General features: G+C 39.0%; 1 long non-coding RNA gene across 1 annotated transcript in view; it reads left to right on the top strand.

The window, feature by feature from the left end:
- LOC106936750 (uncharacterized) overlaps positions 1–15997 on the top strand; it is a 31062-nt gene that overhangs the window by 10706 nt on the left and 4359 nt on the right. The window contains exon 2 of the long non-coding RNA XR_001422205.1: positions 6677–6733. This is a non-coding gene — a long non-coding RNA (uncharacterized LOC106936750). The remainder of the gene's footprint in view (positions 1–6676; positions 6734–15997) is intronic.

The following is a 15997-nucleotide window of genomic DNA, read 5'->3' on the forward strand; positions in this document are numbered from 1 at the left end:
AGTTATTCCCACTGATGTATAAAAATAACCAGTAGAGTCACAGTAAAATGTCTTTAACATATATTTACTCATTCTTATTTGAACTTTCATACACGGGCTACATTCAGACAGCAGGAAAATACCACCCAAATATTTTTTTTTTTTTTTTGCCCATACGTGACCTATATGTGACTTTTTTGGTTGGATTCTGATGAATACTCTTTAAAGAGTAACACAAGTATAAAAGGCAGATATTAGGTGGTTCAGTGGTCAGGCTCTCTGCTCAGGTAGCTAGCCTGTTGTTGGCTGTTTCACGGAGAATTAGCATTAGAATTAGCAGAATTAGCTAGTAAAAGTGAAGAGTGTGGCTTGTTTAGCGTCCCTGTCAAAGCTCTGTATCTTTCACAAACTGTGTCCAAATGACTGAATTTGTCTTTCTTGTGAGCAGTGGGAAAGTGTTGCTGTTTCTCTTCTCTGCCTTCTCAATAAAATGAGTTTAAGCTTTATGAACAATATATTAGAAACCGTGTTTAGAAGTTTGGTTTAACTTGATTTAAAATGTTACATGTTCAGCTGCTAGAGAAAGAAATCTCAGTTTATCAGTGAAGAAAAACCCTGTAGCTGCGACCTCACCAGGTTGGAACCTCGACTCAAAAACCTTCACGGTTATCCTTAGACCTTCCACCGGTGTTCAGAAGACAGCTTTAGCTGTTTGGTAAGCTAATTATGATTTTATCCGCATGGTTGCTGCTCCGTTTTCTTTTGGTTTCGCCAAACTTTCCCTTGCGCTCCAGATCTCATCTCGACTTCCAGTGGGGTTTTTTCCGACCCAGCAGTTCAGTTCAGCTTCCACCTGAGCAGAACCGACTCATCTCTGAGCTGCGGTATCAGCATGCTGCTCACAGGACGGCTGCGCAGATGCGAGCCGGGCCGCAGTCTGTGACGCACACCTTTATGTTTCTGTTATCTGATATAACTCACGCCGTTCTGTGCCTCTTCTTTCCCGTTTTTTATGTGGTAGCAGAGACCTCTCTCCCTGCTCTCAGTAATGTGATCCAGTGATTAGTATTCTGCTCAGGCGACGGGATGGAAAGCAGAGTGGCTGTAGAGAGGTGTGTTGAATCGCATCACTCATATTGCACTGTGTGTGTGTGTGTGTGTGTGTGTGTGTGTTGTAAAGTGTGAGAGAAAGAGGATGAAATCAATCTTTTATCATTGACCGCCACTAAGTGTTGCGCATGCAAGCGTCACTCTGCTTGGTTTAAACACACATTTACCATCTAAGTGAGCTGCTGTACCGCCATTTGTCAGCTTCATCCTGTGTGTGTGTGTGTGTTGCTTTTGTACACACTCACACACACACACATACCAAGTTCAACCGCACCTGATTGCTGTTCTCTGGTAAATACAGACAGTCCATTCACTTAGCGAGTGTGATAATGGCAATCCGAAGAAGCGGCAGAATTAAAGCGGTAATGCGCTTTTAAGATATTTCTAATGCAAACAGCCGTGTTTGTGCAGGTGACTGAGCTGGGATTGTTTACGTGCAGGAAGTCCTAATAATGAATGCAACACAGTTACAATTAATTACCAAGGCGACATAAAAACTCCTTAATCTGGCTTTTAGTTGAAATTTATAACTTATTTATTATCTGCTGTACGTCATTATTTTATTTTAATTTTACTATATTTAGGATCATTTTATTGATGTGAAAGTTGTTACTAGTAATTGTAATTGCTGACATGTACTTTTGATAATATTGTAACTTACTATTTAAGTTTTGCATGTATTGTTCTAGACTGCTTTATTGTTTTACTAGATTTATTTTCTTAGACATAAACAGTCATATTTGTAGTATTTAATATCCATTACTAATTGTCACAGCTTTCAATTCAATTCTTCACAGTTTTAATGACATTATTTGTTTTATATGTCTAATTACTTTATTATGTTTCTCCATTCTCACCTCTAAAGCTTTTTCTTTTCCTGCTACACTTGGACATATGAAAACTGCTCTACAAGTAAAGTTTGAGTGATAGAGTAGCTTTATTATCAGGGTTATTATGCAATAAAATTCAGAAATTAAAAGGAAACAGTGTAAAAACCAAGTAATCAATAGCGTTACATATAAAAATGCAGGTATTTGTAAAAATCTTGAAGACATAATTTAGTTTTTGTGGCTGACATTTGAGTGTCTGTGGTTGTTTTCAAGTGAGACTCAGCAGTCGGTCTGAGTCTGAATCGAAGAGGCTAAACCTAAATATAATTTAGGTTCAATTCAAAACTCACAGTTCACTACAGAGATTTTTGTTTGTGAAAATAAAAACTATACCTTTTAAAAATGTCAAACATTTTATGACATGGAAATCTACGAAATTAACACAGAAAAAAAAGTGAAACAGTCTTCTAGTAACATTAAAGTATGGCCTATTCTGCATAATATATTTACTTTTCTGCTCTTTATGGAGTTACATAAGTGCAAAAAGAGAGTCAGGTTTTCAGCCTGCTGCTAACTTGCTGTAGTTTCAGGTATCATTTCCTGAACTAGAGGCATGGTTACTATCATGGAGTGTTTCTAATGACTGGAAGCATTTTCAAACAACCAAATGTGTCTTTTCATCCAGTGGAAAAGTAACATTCCTCTTTCAGCCAGCTGACAAGCAGTAACAGCAACAGGTGGGGGTGACTCTATTTTATGCTCCATTCAACTGGAGAAAACTCTGGTCATTTTTACACTTTAGCTTTCAACTCAAGTTTAAGCAACAAGTAGTGTAAAAATAAGAAGTATTTTGTTTTAAATGAAACATTGTTATACAAGTAGAATGTTTATCGCTACCAGAAAGACGGTAAATGAGCATTAAACTTACCAGTAGCATCTTTCCATGTTTTATTCTTCGTCACGTTCGCAGCAGGAAGCAGATGAAATGCAGAAACGTGGATAAGTTCCTGTAAGATTCCTCAAATTGAGTTTTGAGACGTGGTTTTATACCCTGGAGCAAGAGTTCCTGCTTTTATTTCAGCGCCTGGACGGATAAAATAAAGATCAAATCCTCATTTTTGCCCTGTTGGGAAATAAGACCGGGGGATACAAGAATCTGCATTACACATTCACAATAACGACACAAATATGGCTGCTGGTACTTAAATATCTGGCAGATGGCAGAAGAAATAAATACTAAATCTCTTTCCTGGTGACGTTAGATGAAACTTTGACACGAGGAATGCGTCTTGCACAAACCGTTCTCTTCCTGCCTGAGTGGAGACATTTCATTTAAAATCTAAGGAGACGTTAATTTAGCAAAACGACGCAAAAAACCTGTTTAAATTAAATGTAGATTTTAACTTCACAAACAGGCTGTTGTCTGCATGTGATCAAACTACAATCTTTGAAAATCCTCCTGTCATTAAAAAAAGGAAAATACTTGACTTATCTACATGAAAAATACTAATATTAAATGGAAAAAAAAGCTTAAGTCTTCACAGAAAATAGTTGAGTCCTAGATCAGAGATTTCCAACATAAACATCACATGTAAACCATTGATGTAGTCACATTTAATAAATCAGCGTTTAGAAAACAACAAGGCTTTAGCAGGTGATCAGTTCTGTTCAATTCCAATAATCTTTAAATTATGTTTTCCTTCACTTGAAGCAGAAAATCTGCATATTGAACTGAAAGAAAGGCTTGAAATCATCAATCTGTGTGTAGATAATATATATGATTAGAATTAGTTCAGTTTATGAGGCCAGTTCACAACAAATGTCTCAGTATTTTACAAAAAAAAAAGCAGTGCATTAAACTGTTTATTGTTCAAGTTAGTTTAAAATGTTTCTAAGAAAACACGGAGTCACTGACTTGCGACGTTTCCCTCTTCCTGGACGAACGCGTAGCGACAGTCGGTTTTAACTACATTATGTGGATTTCCTGGTATCAATCAATCAAATTTTATTTGCATAGCACATTTCAGCAGCAAGGCATTTCAAAGTGCTTTACATCATAACAAACAAAAACACAAAGTCATGCAACATAGAATCAACAATCAAAACATTAAGTCAAGAGCCATCACTAAATTCGTAATTGATTACATTTCAAATACAACTCTGAACTGGTGGATTTTAGTCGAGATTTAAAGGAAGTCAGTGTTTCATCTGTTTTGCAGTTTTCTGGAAGTTTCTTACAGATTTGTGGCGCATAGAAGCTGAATGCTGCTTCTCCTCATTTGGTTCTGGTTCTGGGGATGCAGAGCAGAACCAGAACCAGAAGACCTGAGAGGTTCTGGTGGGTTGATACAACATTTCCTGATGGTAAAGGATTACAGTTGTCGAGCCTTAAAGGAAGAAATGCTTTAGTTTGTCAGCGTCAGACCAGGACAGGACGCTTCTGTCAGCTGATTCACTTGAAATAAATGAACCTCTTGGTAATATTTCATTCTTATTTTTACGTCAAGTCACAACTACGAGTGCGTAGAGGAGCAGAAGGAAAACAAAGCAACATTTTATGGACCAATAAATCTGTCCCTCTTTACTCTGATTCCTCTAAATAAAGTTCCACACCACCAAATTAGAAATATTACACATAGCCTGCTGCAGACGCTCGAGGTTTTTGAGTTTTTGACAGCTTTTCTCTTGTTTTCTTTTCTTTTAATAGATTAAAGGTAATGTGTTGCTGTTGTGCCGTTTTGCGCTTTAGAGGCCATCTGGTGATTCCACAGAGATAACCATTAATTTTCAGCCAATAATTTATCATGCTGACAGGTAATCTCGGGATCAGGTGATCGGGTCTTTCTGATTTAAATAAAGCTAGCCGTGTTTGTTCATTGTTTACACGAATATTTGATGAACATCTCAGTAAAACTGCAAGCTTATCTCGGATCTCTAGGCTTTTAGTAAAGGATATGTTAAAGGAAGGACGTTTGCTTGACGTCTTCTGATGTCCTTCCCATTGGCTCAGAGCTGGATGTGGGGCTCCGTCTGCAGCCCATCAGACTGGAGGGTCATGACCTATGTAGATTATTATTTTTTCTTTTATTCAAATCGCCTCTGCCAGAGCTGGAGGACAGAGGGAGATCTGGGCGGCGTAAGTCTCTCCAAGCCTTTCAAATGGAGCCGATTTGTTGAAAGTGTTTCCTACGTTTCTGCTGGATGTTACTTGAATGTTATCTGTTGGCAGACTACAATGTTCCCACTGCTAGTTTTTTATCAGGCTGTGAAAGTAATCCATCTGGAACCCAGAAAATGCCTCGTAGCTGTTTAAAATAAATAAATAAAATCTGCAAGATGCCTGCTGAAAAAAAGGAGGAAAAATGAAATCTTGACTTCAGGCTGTTTTTTTTTTCTCAATGAAATATACAGTAGCTATGTCCCTAATATAATTTAAGGATGTAATATTGGGAAAATTGACAGCACAATGAAACTAATTATATATATATGTTTGGAATGCAGCAAACATTTTAATGCATTGACAATTTCCAACAAAACAAACCTAGGCTTTCCAAAAAAAGAGAGACTCATTTTTTATCATGAGTTAAAATAAACCGTCTAATTACCATCTGCACCACATTCAGGAAACACCAAACAGATCTATAAAATATCTGCAAAATGTTTAAAAAATTGGAGTCAAATGGTAAAGATCAAAGGTTGTGTATATTACATGGATTAGAAATGACCAGAGTTAGAGCTTCTTCCCTGAAATAACACTGACGTTTGTTAAAATTTAAAAAATCTGAGTTTCAAGCATTTAAATATTGCCACAAAAAGTTGACAGGATTTGAATATTTTCTTTTAGTGGACTCGTTACGGGTCCTTTCATCAACTCACAGCTCTTGTAAAATCTAACAATCTTAAAATCTTATGTTTTAGTTAAAAGCAGCTGCAGATATTACATTTAATGAAACAATCTCTTCCAAGTGAAAAGTTAGATAAAAATCTACAATTTTTTATGGAATTTGAAGCATGTGCTCTTTAAATAATCTGTCCATGTGTCAAACCAATTGAGTTTGTTGATTAACCATTTGATAAAAAGCTTCAGTTAAATCATATGTATTTTTTAAGTGTTCAGAAAACCTTCGACTGCCAAACCACAATAGCAAAAAACAGTGCAGCCAATCAGAGGGATTAGAGCAAAAACCTATTAACTATTTGTTAATAGGCATGTAACTAGTGGTTACATTTAACTAGGGGTTAGATGCCTATTGGTTGCATTTTTAAGAGAAAAATAGAAATGAAGCCAAACTTCTCATGCATAATGTCTTTGGAGCTGCTTGAAGAGACAAGACACCCTTCAGACTGTTATTGTGACAAGTTGTTTTAGCTAGCTTAAATATAAAGTCAGTCCACAGCACATTAAATATGATTAAAGCACTGTAGGGAGAAGTCTTAGTTCATCTGCTGTGTTTTTTGTTTTTTAACTTTGACACTTTGTCTTTTAGGTTTTATACTTGCTGTAACATCAGTTCCCCATTTGGGACACAAATAAATGTGAATCTAAATCTGTTAACACTTTTCTGAAAACCAGCGCTGGCCTAAAGTCTCCAGTGCCAGCTAGCTAAGTGTTAGCTTACTTAGTGTAGCAACAAAAGAGATGGTGTATTTGCTGCTATGCTCTTTAAATGCACCCAATGAAATGTGTGCAGCATCAGGAAGCTAGATTGTAAACCAATGAGAGAGACGTGGTTTTACAATGTTATGCTTATTTCTAGTCCCCCTGACGGCCGTCCAGCACAGTCAGCTCTGAGCCTGAACGCAGGAATGGGAAGGTAGGGTTACACAAAACAAATCCACAGCAAATAAAACCAAAATGGAAGCAAATTGCGAACAAACGCACCAAACCTGGAGAAATAAAGCAGCCGGATTTACACCGGAGCTACAGCAGCTTTGCTGTCAGACCCTGAGGAGAAATGAAATTTAATACCTCAGGCGAGTGGCGAATAGTAAACTGCGGAGGAAGGACCGGGCAAATTTTACCTACTTTTCATGCATAATGTCTCTGGAGCTGAGACAACCCCAAATTACTCCATCTAAACTGGAGAGCTCTCCTTCTCGCCCAGCAGCAACAGGAGAATCGGTTTGTCAGGATTTCTGTACTTGAACTATTTCGAAGGTTTTCAGAAAACATGGAAAAAAGAGCCTCTCTTTATTCTCACTTTACCCCTGCTGGCAGTTAATTAGATGCAACAGGTGTTCTCAATCATTGGGCTTTGTTGTCCTGCTACATTAGCATTAGCTGCTAAGCAGCTAGCACCTGCTGGACTCTATCAATTGTTTTATTCTGTTGTATATTTATGTAAAATAACATTCATAAAACCTTCATTTCCCAGTTATTAATCCCAAAATACAGCCAGGTTTAACACATGTTGTTCTTTTTTTTGGTAACACAGATATTTTGACTCGCAACCACGAAAACAGGCGATTCATCTCTGACGTATAACAAGCGAGCATGATTAACCACAGAATAAGTGAGATTTGTTAGAAACTCCAGTCAATACCACAAATGGTTTCAGATCGGGGAAGTGGAAAGGAATGTTTTTATTGAATATTTTGTCCTTAAATCATGGACATCTCCTCCTCTCTGATAGAATCTGCAGCAGATTTGACTTGTGTCTTCTTCCAGCCTTTACCAAAAAAAAAAAAAAAAAAAAAAACTGTGTGCTGCCAAACTCTTGTATTAACAAAGGAGAAAGAAAATATTAGAACAGGATAGATTTCCAGAAACAACACAAACACAGAGGAGGCTCTTGGCATCGCAAACTGTGATACGTATGCAAGGCATGCTCTACCGAAAGGTAAAGAGAATATGGAGGAAGCAGGTAACACAGACAAGCAAGGAGTGTGTGTGTGTGTGTGTGTGTGTGCGTGTGTGTGTGTGTGTGTGTGTGAGTTGAGGATATGTGTGTGTGTGTGGCCGGCGGCGGAGAGAGAGACGTGTGTGCATGCATTAAAATCGGGGATTTTCTTGTCAGAGTAGCAGGGTTGGGGATTAGTTTAGGATCTGACTGAGATGTATGAGAGGAGGGCTGATGACTTTAGCCACATAAAGAGATGACTGGGCAAATGTGGGCACATACATCAATATCAGTGGTGAACACATTATGGAGACGCCTAGCAGGATAAAACACACACACACACACACACACACACAGGCGCAGAGAGGAACTGTGGAGGTTTTATTTCTTTATGCATCACCGGAGAGAAGGAAATTAATATCAGTGTATTGAAACCGTTCCTGTGGAGGATCTTTATGCTTCCCTTAACTCCAGATTCAAACGGCAAAATAGACGCAAGTGACACACACACACACACACACACACACCCTGGTGAAAGACAGGCTCTAAAATAACCTCTGTTCCAGCTGGTGGACTGCTGAGGCTCCTGCTGGGTTGTTTTAATGGGGAAAATTAGCCAAGCAGAAAGGTGGATCCTGTTTGTTATGCTCCACTGTCCCCCTTCCACGCAGCCGGCCAAGGAGGCATCCTCTGTTGTCCTCTCTCTCTCTCTCTCTCTCTCTCTCTCTCTCTGTGTATGTGTGTGTGTCTCCCCGAGCTTCCCTGACACTGTGTATCTCCACCAGCTGCTGCTGCCTTCCTACATCCCGCTCCTCCTGCCTCCCACCCTCTGCCATGCACTCTCAGATACACACACACTTCCACATACCAGAGGCAAAGCTGATCACAAATACACCCTCACCTTTGGTCTAAAGCGCTCAAAACTCGCAGAAGGATTCGCTTTTTTGCTATTCTGCGGCGGCCGACGCGTAAAGCTAGAGCAAAAAGGCCAAAGCGAGGAGGGGGGGAAAAAAGAGGAAGTAAAAGAAAGAAAATAAAAAAGAAAAGCCAGACGAGACGCGCGCCTGATGTGGGAATTCGAATAAACAGGCAGAGAAGGAGAGACAAGAGAGAGAGAGAGAGGTGAGGATGTGAGCGTTGAGATGAGGATATGCAGAGGGGTGAAAAGCATCTTTGTTCTGGATGCCCTTGAGACAGCTGACATAGCTTCAATAAGACCTTCTTTCATAGCCAAGGAGACCGAGTCGGAGCCGGAGAGAGGGGAAGCCAGAGCGCGCGGGGTTCAGTCCTGCTGCACTCCTTGTTGGTCACGTTACAGATAGCAGCAGTCACTTTGTCTCAGAGGAAGCTCTTGTTTTTTCAAAATCATTTCTCCTTCTGCCGCTGCGTCCTTTAGCCGCATTAGCATTATCATTGAAGGCAGTGACATCACCGGTAGCAAACCCCCGACGGGCCGAAAGAAAGAGCGCTTCAGAGATGCAAACATACACACAGGAAACCGTAAGGAGAAGTATAAAAACCTGCCCCAGGTGTGAAATATAAAACGTTTCTGTTAATGTTGGGTCAGGATTAGTTCCTGTAGTAGGTTAGCATTAGTGAATACAGAGCTTTTTAAAGATCTGGAGCTCAAGAAGGACCTGAGTTTGAGTTGACGTGGATTAAAACTAGCTGATTTTGATTTTATTAAAATCATCCCAAAACTGAGCTGAAACTCTTCTAACACTAACATTTCTTAAATCCTTTTAAAACATAAAGAGGAAGAACAAATGCTTTGAAAATAGATTTTAAAAAGTATTGATTCTAATGTATTCAGCCAACTTGAGTCGATACTTTTTATTATGTGAAATCGACTTTTTTGAGCTGTAAATGATGTTATAATGTTTTTGTTAAAGGGTTAATAGAGGAGCCATGTTATGACGACTTCCTGAAGGCGGAGTTTCAGAGAAGAGCAGGAGCTTCTTAAAGAGACAGAGCCCCAAATTCAAAGAGTTCAATTAGGAAGTAAAATTTCTTCCAAGTCATATTTGATACAGCATTTTTATAACAAGTGAAGTTCAGTTAGTTCCTGGAAAACATGCAGTATTTAGTGAACTACCTTCACTAAAGTGGGATGTACACTTGCAGATTTATGCAGGTATTTTTCTACTAGTCTTTCCAAACTAGCTTAAACTTCAGTCATTTCGAGTAGAGATTTTGAAGTCCTGCCACAGATTTTTTTAACTGTATTCAGGTCAGGACTTTGACTAAGCACACGCTGTAGACATGCTTCATTCTCAGCCGTTCCATTTGTTGTTGGGCCCAGTCTCTGTCCTTTGCACCTTTTACAGGTTTTTATTTAGGATTGACCCGTCATTATAGCTCNTCATCTGACAAGCAGCAAGTCTACTCCACTTTATTAACCAAAAACGTTTATTTTTAATTCACCAAAAACTGTTCTGTAATCTGGAACGTTCGCTACGTTCAGCTCCAATTAGCCGCCTTATCTCACTGCGCGAGAGGCAACTGCGTCATGCGTCACGGGCAAAAGGTCAAAGGTAACAAGGTGACCGGAGGGCTTATTATGTTGTACAAAAAAAACAAAAACAAAAAAGCAAATAATTTTAGTACATGTTTTTATGTGTCAGAAGAGGGCTTAGGAAATAATAATACCAAAAAAATAAATAAAATAAAAAATTGACCAAAAGGGCACTTGGGGGCAAGGAGCAAAAGGGGCAGGTGCTCAAGCACTCCCAGCTCCCCACTCTGCACGTGCCTGATTAACTAAATGTCTGACAAGAAAGATTTTATGTTCAATAAATGTAAGAATGGGTTGAATGTTGATGGTGGACTACAATGCAGCAGACAGCGGCGTCCAGTAGATTTTAAAATCCACGGTTCTCACTCTGGGAACCTGCAGCAGCAAAGGCAGCTCTTCCTCCTCCCATCTGTCAGGAAGTCTCTGCAGCTGCCTCTCTTTCACTTTCTGTCGGGGAGAAAAGCTAAATGCTTCAATATAAATTGATTAGTTCCTGATGATAAATTGACAAATCAAATTCAATGGGATTGTCATCCAGTTAAATGATATAAATGAAAGAAATAAATGTAATATTATTACAGCTGATTGCATACAGATATTTGTTATCGATCATGTTTGCAGAAGAAGCTAAGAGACAAAAAGCGTCAGCCATTGAAAAGGGATGATGGAAAGATATTTGCCAAGAAATTATTGGATCCATAGCTCTGCATCTTCTGGTTCTTCTCATTGTGAACTTATAAATATGAGTGCATAAGCCAATATGATCATCATCTGGTATTTGTCATGAAAATAGATCAAGGAAATTTTGTGGTAACATTCATTCTAAGCGTAACTTTTAATTGGACACTGCTGCAACTCGGGGCACAAACTTATCCTGAACTCAATCTTCTTACTATTGAAACTTGATATTTAAGTAACCACCTGACATTAAACCACACTGTACTTGTTCCTGTTGTAACTCAGAATTACCAAGGTCATTTTTACTTGCAAAATATGAGGATATTGAGGAGGAGATTTTTTATAACTTTATTAAATTCAGAAGTTTACATCTATCTCAATATTTATGATATTTTCAAACTGTAAAGCTTAGATGAAACATTTTAGGTTTCTTCTGACAGAACCAGTAGAACTGGGCCAGGTTTGCAGGCCTCCCTGGTCACACATACCTGTTCATCTCTGGCCACAGATATTTTCTGTGACTGAGTTCAGGGCTTTGTGAACGGCTCTCCTAAATTGTGGCTTTATTGTACTTTTATTAAAGGGGAATTGTGAAAGATGGCATGAAATTATTTCTAAACTGTAATCAGTGTAGTGGACTGAACTGAATTTAGCTCTATGTTGATAGTTTTAATATATTGTGTTGTGGTGGATATGTGGTGGTTTGATTAGACATTTTAAACAAAAGCAAACTTTTAAAATAATATTCAGACTGTTGCAGTTTGTTTGACTGTTGTTTCACATTGAAGTTCTGTCAGGTTTAAAGTATTTTAGTGTGTGTCTGAACCGTCCGCTACCTGCCCACAAGCAGTTTGATGATGTCTCTACTGAGGTTACAGCACGTTGTAGGACTCTATGTTGTTTCTAAGATTAGATTAAACAATCAACGATGAGAAAGCATGCAGATGTATCTCAACCTCCACCATATATCTCCACCTACAGTTTGTATTTAACTTGCTTCCTCTCTGCTGGAGGACTAGGCCAAACCAAATGTCAATGACAAACACACAAAAGTGAGTGGATGCTTAAAATGCACCACTGCAACCACACAAACAACCACACACACACAGAGTGGTGGGTGGGAAAGGAAATCCCCTCTGCATATTTTTTAGCTCCAGTTATGAGTATTTGTCTGACATTAACCTAACGGCTTCTGCAACATCTGGTCCGAGTCTGGAATTTTTCTGTACCTTTATAAATATTACCAGCCGCAGGCCTACCGCCTGCTGCAGTAGGATGTAATTAATTTTATCTAGTGAGCAAAACTGGAATCATATTTTAATATTGACAAGTCTGAATGGCTTTCAACATTAAGCCTTGTGCCACTGTTGCTGTTTGTTGATTCTCTGGTATTTCAATCAAGTCCAAAAGCTAATTCTACATTATGAATTTCGGTGTGTAATACTCAAAGAATGCAGTTTTTGGACAAACAAACAAATATACATGTCATCCATCAAAACTGACAAGAATAACATTAGTATAAGAATAAAATTAAAAATAAAATAAAGAACCATGGTACTAGTTTATCTATTTCTTTATCTGATACTTTTAGAAACTATTATGAGGATGAAAAGATTGAAAGTTAATTTCTCTGTAACTTGAAGTGTTAAAGGTTCACTATTATGCTTCCTTGAACAAGCTAGGATAGGTCTGTGAACTATACAAAACATGTTCATTACATTTTATACACAAAGTCATTCTTAGATATTAAGATTTCACCCGACCAGTTCTACCTGTTTTGAGCTCATTAAGGAATGCATTGCTACATCAGATTATACAAATAATCTGTTGTGGCCACGCCCTCCTGAGTCACCATTTACATTAGCACTTCCAACACTAAAAGTGTCTACAAGCAGACACACAGCGTCTGCTTGTAGACACACAACCCCATGTTTGATCCTGAGTTAGACCCAGCAGGAGAAGAAGTGAAGCCTCCTGACAAACATCAAGTCACAACCACTGAAGGAATAAACTCTGTGGATCAGTCCAGTAGATATTAAATGTATAGGTTAAAAGATTTTCAAAAAGATTTGTTTTACTTAAAATAATTTGTAGATTATAATGAGCTCTGAGCTCATGGTAAAGCGTTTTATCATGTTCATTCCTTGCACATTGATTGGTTCAGAAGCTATCTTAATGGTCTTAATCTGGAGGTTTCCTTCAGACGTGTCCAGGTGCCGGGCCCAGAAAAGATGGAAGTAGCTTCATGGTACTGAAAATCCCAAATTGAAGCAGCAGGTTGGCTGTTCTCCAGCATCAAAAACAGAGGAGATCAGCTCAGCTCTATCTACCACTTCAAAAAAAGCTCAAATAAAAATACAAAAGATAAGTAAGATGCATCTAATAACTATTATCTTGCTTCCACTGAGGCTTAGACTGAGACGTTGTTGACATTTCTGACAACAATTATATTTTATTACATTCCAAAAGTCTGCAGTACTGACTGGAATTTTCTCAGCTGCAGATGCCGGACCATCACTCTGGATAGGGAGCTATCTGAAAGGTCTTTTTATGACTACTGCACAGATCCAAGAACTTTATCAATCTGATACATTTTACCACTCTACACTGACTGCTACAGGCCAAAAACCTGACTCGATAGATTAATGCAAAGAAACAGTGATGTAAGTGAGTTAATGGAGGCTGACAGGAACTGCAGGGACAAAAAAGCCAAAGTACAAAATTGCAACATGAGGAGGCAGCCTGCACCCCATCCTCTCTGATACACATCTACATGCATATACACACACACATACGCGCGCACATGCACACACCCGCACGCACGCACGCACACACACACACACACACACACACAGAAGAGTATAATGCCTAGATATTTTTCTGATGATCCATGTTTCCACCACAGAGATTTTCCTCTTCTTGTCATCCACTCCTTTCTTTCCTCTCCACACCTTTTATTCACTTTTCTCATGATATTTTTTCTCACCACTTGATCTCTTCATTTACTCGTTCTTTTTCTGGTTTCTGTTCTTCCAATTCTTTTCTTCCTTTTCTCCTCCTCATCTTTTGACACTTTTTTCTGTTTTTATTTCTTTTTTAAGCAGTTTCTTTTTCCCCATCTCTGACAGTGTTTGTGTCACTTTTCATTCACCACTCTCCTTACTGGTTCCATCTTTTCCTTCCACTGTTTTTTTGCCCCTCAGCTCTCTCCACCTCTTTTTCACATCCATCTCTTTACCTACTATCATACCAAGATCAGTCCTTAGATCTTTTTTCCCCATCTTTCTTTCACTCCTGACCCCTGTCCTGTTGAGTAGTGTTTTCCTCTGGTGACAGTGGCTCAGGAGCTAGAAGTTCATCCTATTACTGATGGGCTGCCGGTTTGAACCCCCACTCTGCCTGTCAGCCATTGCTTCCTTAGGCAGGATACTTCAGCCACATTGCTGATTGTTCACAAGCTTAGTGTTCTTATTCATCTTGTTTTGTCTTTTGTGATTTGACTTTTCCATGATTTTCAGCTATTGTCTCAACCTGTTTATTGTTCTGTCTGTATTGATCTCATTTATTCTTCCACATCATTCAGTCTCATTATCTGACACTTCACAGTGATACCTTCTGGCCTCTGACACGGACTAAACATTAATTACTGTGTTTGCAGTAAAACAAAGACTTTATACCTAGTTATATATAAATTATTTATCAAACAAAAAAGTCCAAAAAGTTCACTTTTCATAATCTCAGCTAGAGTGAGTGTGGCCTACCAGCACCTTACCTAGCACAGACACACACACAAATACACATACATTCTGTCATGAGTGATTAGATTATGTCTGCTTGCTAATGATACTTGTGAGTCTCGTGTTTCTTTCTAGATGAAAATAATTGGAAACTGTAGCTGCCCCAAAACTTTAATGCTGTTAAAGCAGCGTAGGAGAAGCTCATCCACTCCTTACTTTCATTTAGCTGGGGATGAGTTGTGGGGGGCTAGAAGTGGAGGAGTTTGGGTAGACATCATAATCAAGCATTATTATCAGAAGGTCGATGTAACAGAGGAGGAATGGGTGGGATGGGGGGTCTTAATGTTGTGACAACAGAGTAGGAGTGAATTAGACGAAGCCCTAACCTCCAGACGGATAATATCCTACTAAATTGAATGCCATTCAGTTGTACAGACACTCGTTAAACAAGCGGTACAGGAAGGCTAGAAAGACGAAAGGACATGAGAAGACAGACGTTCACAGCACAGCATAATGCTGTGATGTTTAAAATTATTCTACAATAATAAATCCATTGACATGAATAATGTAAGGGGGAGCGAGCCTCACTTTAGTCCAGGGGTGTCAAACTCAATTTCACCGAGGGCCACTTCAGCATATTGGCCACCCTCAACGGGCCACATTGACGGTACAAATCAGGAGTGCCCAGGTGCAGTCCTTCAGCTGCAACTTTTAGATGCATCTCTGCTAAAACACACCCCAGACAAAAGGTTGACTTCCCTCATCAGCAGCAACTCAGTTCTGTAGAGCCTTATAATGAGTAAATGATCCAGGTGTGTTAGAGAAGGAACGCATCTAAAGTTGCAGATGGTAGCTCTGGAAAACTAGACTTGGGCACCCCTAGCATAAATGTATGAAAATACAATGTTAAAAATAAATTGAACACCTCATATTGTTAAATAACTCTTTGGAGCTTCTGGTTAGGAAGCGCATTCGAAACCTTTGGTTGAAATTGTGCGTTAAATTCAAGTCTCCAGACTTGAATTTAACGCACCATTTCTGGGATCTGGAGACTTGAATTTAACGCACAGACTAGAGAAAACTGGTCTGTAATGGACCAGTTTGCAACACTGTGTTAATCCATTTGAGGAGCCTGCAGTTTATCTTGAGGAAATAAATGACGATGCAGAAGTCAATTAGACTGTAACGCAGTGTGCTGCTCAACCACTGCAGACGCAGCTCCGCCGCTGCAAAGAATTAGAAAACCGCTGGAAGTAACTCATCCAGAAGATTTAACAAATGGAGCCTTGTTGCACGTTACCCAGGAGA

This window comes from Poecilia latipinna, unplaced genomic scaffold, assembly GCF_001443285.1.
Source record: "Poecilia latipinna isolate Pla-1442-1.1 unplaced genomic scaffold, P_latipinna-1.0 Scaffold2209, whole genome shotgun sequence".
In the NCBI taxonomy this organism is placed as follows: Eukaryota; Metazoa; Chordata; class Actinopteri; order Cyprinodontiformes; family Poeciliidae; genus Poecilia; species Poecilia latipinna.